This window comes from Clupea harengus, chromosome 6, assembly GCF_900700415.2.
Source record: "Clupea harengus chromosome 6, Ch_v2.0.2, whole genome shotgun sequence".
Lineage (NCBI taxonomy): Eukaryota > Metazoa > Chordata > Actinopteri > Clupeiformes > Clupeidae > Clupea > Clupea harengus.
In genome coordinates, this window is record NC_045157.1 from 1,645,426 (window position 1) to 1,655,425 (window position 10,000).

A 10,000-nucleotide genomic window follows, 5' to 3' on the forward strand; every position below is an offset into this window, starting at 1 on the left:
AGAGAGAGAGAGACAGAGAGAGAGAGCCAGACCGAAAGAGAGAGAGAGAGAGAGAGAGAGAGAGAGAGAGAGAAAGAGAGAGAGAGACAGACAGAGATAAAGAGAGCGAGAGAGAGAAAGAGAGAGAGAGACAGACAGAGATAAAGAGAGCGAGAGGAAGAGAGAGAGAGAGAGCCAGACCGAAAGAGAGAGAGAGAGAGAGAGAGAGAGAGAGAGAGAAAGAGAGAGACAGACAGACAGAGATAAAGAGAGCGAGAGGAAGAGAGAGAGAGAGAGAGAGAGAGAGAGAGAGAGAGAGAGAGAAAGAGAGAGAGAGACAGACAGAGATAAAGAGAGCGAGAGGAAGAGAGAGAGAGAGAGAGAGCCAGTCCACAGGAGTTCTAGCTGAGAGGCGGCGCTGAGGCAAGGCCACGGCTGTAATTCTCAAAGGGCACCAGTAGATGGCAGTGTTGATACACATCAGCCCTGAACCACCTCACAGAGGCTGTAGAACTGAACGTGCAAGTAGGATACACGTCCAGACACATATACACATACGCATCCTTAACTAGTGAGGATTAGGTTTTGCTACTTCGGCGCCTTACTACAAAGAACAAAGATGACCCAAATTTTTCCCAACCAAGACAAGAATAAAAGAGAAGAATGAAAGCGAAAAAGGATAAAGGGATAAAGGGGAGAGAGGGATAGAGACGTGGAGAGGTGCTCTCACACTCTCTGAGAGTGTTTATGCTCCGCAGAGGAAGATACAAAAGACAGGCACAGGACGGCAAAGTGGAACGGCACTTGGCAACCCTCCTAAAATCTTGAGAAACCTTGTTGTTTTATGTGTTCCACCTCTATCTCTCCCTCTCTCTCTCTCTCTCTCCCTCTCTCTCTCTCTCTCTCTCTCTCTCTCTCTCCCTCTCTCTCTCTCCCTCTCTCTCTCTCATCTCCCTCTCATCTCTCTCTGTATCTAATGGGACCAGGGTTCCATGGGATTGTGCCAAGCGCTGATGGAAGTCCCAGACTTACATGAGTTTCTAGCAGTCTCTGATGGATATGATCCAGTTCCATGAGGTTCCCTGTAGGGGATGCAAAGCCCAGGGGTGTGTGTGTGTGTGTGCGTGTGTGTGTGTGTGCGTGTGTGTGTGTGTGCGACGCTGTGGTTGTGTTCCTGGTGAGGTCTGCGGGGAGAATCACCCAGGGAGAGAACGAACGCCTGCTACGATGAGAATAGCAGCACCTACTGTTGTTTTTCTTTTTCTTCTCATTTATTTTTTGTGTCTTTTTTTACGAAGCGTGTTTGATGTTGTCAGTTTTGGAGAATATTATGCCATTTTTAGGTTTCAGGTGCACAGAGAAACAAGATGTTAGTTGCTCCCAGAGAACAATGAGAATGTATCTGGATATCTGACAAGATAAAAAGAGACATACAAAAAAACTCTCTCCCATTGATTTCCAAAAGGACTTTACTCATTTTCTTGTAGTGAGAATGAGGAGAAGACAATGACACTATTTATAATCATTATTTTAATTATGCAGAGAAGAAAGAATTAAAGATACTCCTTTTGTCTAGATCTGTAAGACTTTCAAATTGAACATCACAAAAAAAAATACATTAATTACGAACATATCAAATTTGATATTTGAGGGAAAATGTCAACCAGCTTCCTCAAAACACCCTTTCATGCCATTATAGCTGGCACTCATTTCACACATATTTTCAGACGTTTAATTTTTACAGCTTTACACAAAGGAAAATAATTTGTACTTTGCTGGAGGTGAAACCACAAAGTCACTTTAGTAATAACCAGTATGAAGAGAAAAATGTCTTATAATTATTGTGGTAACACTTTACTTTAGGAAACAAATGTTAGCCATTAACACAAAACTAATTGGTGTCTGTATAAGTGCCCAGTACGGTCTACATTAAGGACCATTAATCAAAAGTGGTGCAGTGAAATAAAAAATTATGCACTAGCCTACATCCAAGTAGATTGTATGCCTATAAAAATCACTAGCCTGTTGGATGATCCACAAATGTAGATTCAACAGAACTGAATTACAGACGACATTTCAGGAAAAATGCCAACACAAAGGCTGCGATGTATTTTTTTTACAAATTATAAAGTATGTATTTACAAATAGACATTAATTTGTACAAATCAAAGTACGTCCATTCAAATGAGATTCAAGTATGAGTTCTGTGTTTGTGAATAGACAGAGCCATTTTTCGTTGAATATTTGCTGATCATGTTACTTGCGTTTAAAAATAATTATGAGACATTTTTCTCTCCATCTTTCTCGTGTTATTTAGTGTTGGGACATCAGAATTACTGCGTCAACGCTCTCACACACACACACACGCACACACATGCACACACACACACACTCACACTCACACACACACACACACACACACCTACGCAAACTAAGGTCGGTGCCAGATGTCAGATGAGTGTGACCAGCATCTGAATCAGCTGATTGGACTTATTTCCCCTCCACACCTACTTGCCATTCTGGGCTCCCAAGCACCTCTGCAATCATTATTTTCCCGCTATCACCTCCATGTCGGGAAATGTCCTCACCTGGCTTCATTTCTTGTTTCATCCCCGTTTCCCCATTTAACTCCTGCAAAGACGTTGGCAAAGACACAGCACTCTCCCCTCCCCCCTTCCCTCCACCTCCAGCTCACACTTTCTCACCCGTTTAAAGCCGTTAATGAAATGTATGGCGCACGGCGACATCAGCAATTAATCTGAACAGATGTGTATCTAGGTGAGTGCCAACGTGCCGGTGTCTCAGGAGTGCAGGTACCACCACACCGCACCGCACCGCACCGCTTCAAACCGGCTCCAGGCTTCAGGCAGGGCGCTCGAGTGAGCGGCGGGCACCGGGTGTGTCGAGCACCACACACACACACCACACCACACACACCCGCATCCCCTCCACTGTCACCGCGTATAGCCCCGCGTTGGAATCGTTAAAATGAATTAGCTGCCGCCGAAAGGTCCTCGCACTTCAAAAGCTCATCACATCTGCATCTCCCTCCCACCAGCCGTGGCTAGGTTTGCCGGGGTGGTAAATCGGTGCTGACGGGGACACACCTCTAGGGTGATGCAGAGTTTTAGATCAGCTGCTCAGGTACTCGTGGTGGAGAGGGTGTATGGGGGATTCCGGGCTGGATCCGGGATCAGCATCTGTTGAACAGCAAAGGAGATGCAAATGTTCAAACACGTGAGGGTGGAGGGTGAGGGTGACGCGCAGGACATCTGCAGGCAACTTCACCAGGTGAGCATGAGGAGAGACCATCTCACAGTTAGACATAATAACACCTCCCCCCAACACACACACACACACACACACACACACACACACACACACACACACACACACACACACACACACACACACACACACACACCACACCATGCTTCAAATTCAGAGGACATGAAACAAAACTGTTGAAGGTCAAGAGGCAAACCGCATCATATCAACCCTGCACATCTGTATTTCCGTTTGATTTCTTAGTGTCCTAAAAAAGATGGCAGTATGGAGCTGGGATGAAAAGACTTTCACGCTGACCACACCTTTATCTAAATGCAATCGGTCAGCAAGTGGCATTTAAAGCGGAAACTATAGTTTGATTCAGTGCATGGCACAACTCCCATCACTTCCTGAATATCTTTAGTTTGTTTTCTTTATTTTTGTTTATTTCATTTATTTTATTTCACTTTCTGAGTGTGTGTGTGTGTGTGTGTGTGTGTGTGTGTGTGTGTGTTCTCCCCAGCATAATCCCCAGAGCTCTCTGGACTGTGGCCTCTGTGCAATCAAAGGCGATCTCCCGGCCCGGCCGGCGGGCTTCAAAAGACGGATGGTCCCAGGAGCTGGACTGTCATGAAAGGTGAGATCAAAAACACAATGGCCCTGTCACGGCCTCACGTCTCACCACACACACACACACACACAAGGCCACATCAGCTGAATGGCCGGCTCATCTTGATATGTGTGTATCTGTCTTTTGCATGTCTGTGTGTGTGTGTCTATGTGTGTGTGTGTGTGTGTGTGTGTGTGTGTGTGTGTGTGTGTGTGTGTGTGTGTGTGTGTGTGTGTGTGTGTGTGTGTGTGTGTGTGTGTGTGTGTCTGTGTGTGTCTGTGAGTGTGTCTGTGCTTGTGTCTGTGTGTGTGAGTGTTCCATGATTCCACGAATCAATCCGATCTTTGTCGTTGAAGAGTAATACTTTCTGCTACATGTCTGAAACTTGACGAGCAAAACAAAGTCCTCCACAAACACTGGCCTTGTGGTTTTTGTGTGTGAATAGAGTCGTCATTACAGGGAAGGTATGGTGACCCCATAATGCCTCATAAGGCACAGCTCAAGAGACAAAGCCTCCATGCTTCTATTGGCTGTTAGCTCTGTGGCAAGCTGAAAGCAAGTCCTTTGAAAGTTTTATCTCGTGTACCGAGGCACATGGTTTCCAGGACAATGTCTCCAATCCTTCGAGAAGCAAGCCTTTTGTAACGCAATGCAGGAATGCAGTTTTCTTCTCGGAGTCGCTCGCAGGATGTGAAAGACAACAGGTCTCTCTTTCCTGCCTCGGGAGACACTTCGGGGAGGATTTTTCCCCCTGATGTTAACAAGGACACAATGCGGTGATTCTGTGTGTGTATATATACCTCAGTCTCGTTTCAAAAACCCAAATGTAAGGAAAACATACTGTAAGTAACCAAAAAATTATTAACATTAACAAAAGGAAAGTAATTTATGGCCTAGCTGAAAACATGGCAACATACACATTCGATAGCAGACTAGAGATAGCCAGACTCAAAACAGCCTCCTTACTGTGATAGCTACACGCAGCATGAGAACATGTTTTCATTTATACATACATTTATATTCATAATAACAAAGGTCTCATTGTGATGTGCCGTCTAGACAGGCACATAATGACAGTCGTGTCCCTAACAACCCTAACATCAATGACACATAATGACAGTCATGTCCCTAACAACCCTAACGTCAATGACACATAATGACAGTGTGACCAGTGAGAGCTGCCTCCGTGTCCCTAACAACCCTAACGTCAATGACACATAAATATAATATTACTAATACCTCTTTCACTTCATTTCACTTATTACCACCACTAATACTTACACCTGCACTTTACATATACTTATCATACCTACACTTCTAACTTCAATTGCAGCTATTCTTGTCCCAATTACTGTTCATATTGCATATCTATTTCTTACGGTACATATCTATTTATTCACTTATTACACTTTACATATGCACATACTCTGCACTTTTTGCTGTTTTGCACTTCTGGTTGGATGCTAAACTGCATTCCGTTGCCTCAGTACTTGTACTCTGTGCAATGACAATAAAGTTGAATCTAATCTAATCTAAAACATAATGACAGTGAGACCAGTGAGAGCCGTGTCACACCACAACAGCTCTTGACCACTGCTTGCCTCAAAGGTGTCTGGTGCAGGAAAGATGCTAGGCTGGACTGGTCAGTTTGTGTGTTTGTCTGTCAAAGACCTGACTGTGCTTTTTCTCAAATTCAGTAGATACAGTAAACATGAATAATTAAACGTACATAGTCACGTGTCACCAAGCACAGGCTTTTTAAACGTTGCATTCGTTTCGCCCGTGGCCCTTAACATTTCTACACATCACATCATATTTTAGTGAGGGTATGAATTGACATTGTACACTTGGTACATTGTACACCATGCTGAAGTGGAAAGAAATAGGGATTAATCACACACACACACACATACACACACACACACACACACACACACACACACATCCATAAAATAGCCATCTGAATTGAAAAGCTCTGGAGAGTTTACTAACTGAATTGCGTGTAATATTACAGCGTCCTTTTAGTCAAATAGATGACTGTGGCGATGGGTTGCTCCTCAATCAAATGTAAGGGCAGGACCGAATGATGTAGCACTGGCACAGTGCTGTTGAGACAAACAATACAGCTTTAAATTAGAAAAATGGCTTCAGCGTGACTTTATTAGGCAGCTTCAAAACTGGAAATGACTTTAGCGTTGTCCATTAGTCCTCTGGTTGTCCTTTGCCAGTGCCGCAAAAAAACAGTTGAACACTATGATTTGAAAATTAACCGTTATTTTTCTCTGCATATCTACACAAAGAACCGCCGCCGCCGCCACTCGGGGAGCAAGAGACACACACAAATAAGAGTTGTGTGCCACAAACAATCCTAAACTCAAAAGGAGGTCAAGGAGGAGTGGAAAGGCCTGTTCCCTTAGTGGTTAATAAATATGCATGCGACAGGACCAGGGGGACTGCTTTCCGACACTTTGTTTCCTGACCCCGGCAAGAGGTGTTAATCCATTAAAAAGCCAGTCCTCATTTCTCAAAGGTGCACGGGGGACTCTCTCTCTCTCTCTCTCTCTCTCTCTCTCTCTCTCTCTCTCTCTCGCTCGCTTGCGCGCACGCTGAAGGTCCAGGAGGGATGAGGAATTAGCGGACACTAAGCTCCACGGACAGCTCATAGATATTAAGAAGTGAACTCAAACACACACCTGCCACAGAGAGGTCACACAAACAGGCATTTTCACAAATAGAAACTTTGCTGTCACCTTCATAACTCAGGCTGTCTGTCTCTGTGTCACCTCCCCACAACCTTGTGGGAGCAGCAAGCGAACTCTTGTTTAAGTGTGTGTGTGTGTGTGTGTGTGTGTGTGAGTGTGTGTGTGTGGGCGACATATCTCTGTGTGTGTTCACATGCTGGTGTCCTTAAGCCTGAGCTCTGGTCGTGTACAATTGTGTGTATATGCTGAGATGGATATGTGTGCGTGCATGTGTGCCTTTCTCTCCCTATATGTGTGTGTCTGTGCCGCACGCATGTGTGTGTGTGTGTGTATGATGCAAACACACACACAGGGTCATAAACTCTGAGTCATGCTAGCAGTTCACTGGGCTGTGTTGAAAGCTTCTTCTCTCGCATTAGAAACTAACCAAGCAAGACAGGTTATGAAAAAGGTTATCGAAAACTGTCCACTGCAGTACAATTGCTTGTGCAGCATTCGATGTCACAATGGGCCAGAGAGAGAGAGAGAGAGAGAGAAGGAGAGAGAAGGAGAGAGAGAAGGAGAGAAGGAGAGAGAGAGAGAGAGAGAGAGAGAGAGAGAGAAGGAGAGAGAGAGAGAGACAGGCTGGGTAGTGAAATTTTTTTCTCCCCAACACAGATATGTTTAGGATCAAAATGGCATTGGGTGACAACTGAAGGCAATTCCAGCAGTGATTTGCATCGGATTGCTCCTTCTCTGCCAGCCTGGTGGACTTCAGGGCCTGTCCACAGCACTTACACATGAAATCCCTCCTGGCACTTATTAATGGCCATATGTATTACTCCCTTAATTTGATGTGACAGAGAACATGTCATCTGGATCAAGATTAAATACGTGACAAACACTATGCGCTGTCAAATACATGTCGCCGCGACAGCCAGGAGCCACTCTATCAAAGCGCCTACATGACCAATGTAAGGTTCCGATCATGTTTGTTTATGTTTTATATTTACAAACGTGTTTGTTTAGTTACTTAGGGTCATTCCACGCCAAACGGGAAAATGGCTCCCACTCGACCGTCTCAGATTTGGCTGAAAAAAATCAAGGTTGTTTATTAGACACACACTACATTCATTTCCACACAGTTTCGGTTTCAAATTTCATTTAGATCATCACTCTATGGCCATTAATGACAGGCTGTCGAACCTTATATGTTTTGTATACAGTATATATATATATATATATATATACATATTGTTTTGTGGCTGAATGCATAATTATTCATTTACTTTTATTTTATTTCCAGCACTACCATGTGCTGACAAATCTCTTCTTGAAAAGGTTCTTAAAACCTTTCAGAAGCTCCTAATAGCAAGGCAATAACCCATATTGAAAGCTCTCAAAAGTAAATAAAGAAGGACAGAAATAAAGAACTAGATAAACACCTGAAAATGCCTTTAATGCAGCAGTCCAATCGAAGGTCAGCATGAACACCCAAACACAACTGAACACCTGATGCTCCAGTCATTAACGGCCTATACACGTCCCTTTTGCAGGGCATTCTACAATGCAAACTGCTACCACAGCCTGGTGAATGTAGTGCACTTTAATGTGAACCTGGCATTCATATCATTGTGTGTATGAAAGACTGGGTCACACAGTTACCTTTGAATTAAACAAAGCTCCATTTTACTCGATGCCACAACCTTGAGTGCTTTGAGCTTTTATTGAAGTCGCCCTGTCTTACAACTTTTATCCGGAAGGGCACCTATTCTGCACTCTCGATTGATGAAAGGTTACTTCACAGCAGCCTAATTTAATTACAGCTGTTGCCTCCTGGGAATTTGTCCGTTGTGTATGGTGGGGCGTGCGCCTCGTCAATCAAGCCTATGTTCCAGAGCAAATACGCCGTATGCAAAGCATCAGGCTGTGGTATCAGTTGTAAAAAAAGAGATGCCCTTACGCCATTGAAAGAGGGAGCTGGAAAAAAGGGGAAGGTTTTAGGTCTGTCAACGTTGATCTGTCTCCCCATTGTGTTCCTGTACAGCCCAGCCACCTCCCCACCCCTCCAACCTCCTCCGCTCTATTCACAGCATGTGAGTGTGTCTGTGTGTGTGTGTGTGTGTGTGTCTGTGTGTGTGTGTCCCCTCTTGTGCGGACCATATGTATTGTGCCCTACATCCACAGCGAGTCACCTTTGCTGTCACTTGTCGGGGCAGCGTCACCTGGAGAGGGCATGTTCACCTCGGTCAAGAACAATCCCGACAACCACGGGGCGTGTACCGTCCCGTCCGGACGCATTTCTGTCACTCCCCAAATTCAAAGCACTTACTGGGCTGTCAGGTCTGGACCAGTGGGGTGGGGGAGTGGGGGTTGGGGGGGGAGGGGGGGGGGCATTAGGGAGTTTTGGCCTTGATATGAAAACCCCAAATCCCATTACATGCAGGCCTGGAGAAATGACGGCAAAAGCATTATATGGTCTTAGTGCCAGATGAGACATGAAGGATCCTTTGATAGAGGTCAGGGATGGCGTCCCACGCTGCTCTCCTCCAGACGTTCTCTCTCTCTCTCTCTTTAGCTCTCTCCTTCTTGCTCTTTTTTTGTTTCAGTCCCTCGCTCGTATTTTGCCACAAGCAAAACGTATCAAGCTGAGATCTTAGGCCCACGGTGAGCCAACCAGGATGATTTGGGGAGGGGGGGTGGGGGGGGGGGGGGGGGGGGGGGGGTGAGATGGAAGGGTTGGCTGACTTATCCGGCTGTGTCTCTTGTCTGCAGGGTAATACAGTATGCATGAGAACACCCACCCTCAGCTGGGTGGGGTGGTGTGAGTGCGTTGTGGGGGGGTGGGGTGTTGAGGGGCTAGCCGTAGCCTGTGGCTATAGTTAGACGCTGGACCTCCAGAAGCCGCTGCTGATGGAAGGGGGGGGGGGGGGGGGGCATAATTAGCCTGCTGCCCCTTGCAGGATGTGTTTTAATATAGACTCTCAGAGGCTGCCACTCGCTGTATGTGTTTTAATATAGACTCTCAGGGGCTGGTGAGCCGCCGCTAACAGGAGAGGGTTTTTTAGGATGGGGTTTGAAGCAGCGATGTCGGGCCCACAGTCATGGAGGGCATTTGGTTGTCCGGTATGGTTAGCTGGTAGAACAGGCGTCTTGTCAAGATGACTAAGGGCCTTAACCATAGCTATCTACATCTTAACATTTTTTATTGAAAACAAATAATTAATCAATCAAACAAACAAACAAAAATGATCAAAAATGTAATTGCAAAAAAGAAAAAGAAAAACTTAGTTAGGATTATTATTTTCATTTATTTATTTATTTTAGGTTCTAGCATCTATTTCAGCATGACAAACAAGAGACACCCACACATACACGGAGTGTGTCAACATCATTTATAAAAAAGAAAATTGCATATTCATTATTTCTTAACATAATGTGGAAACAGGATGACAGAAGCATG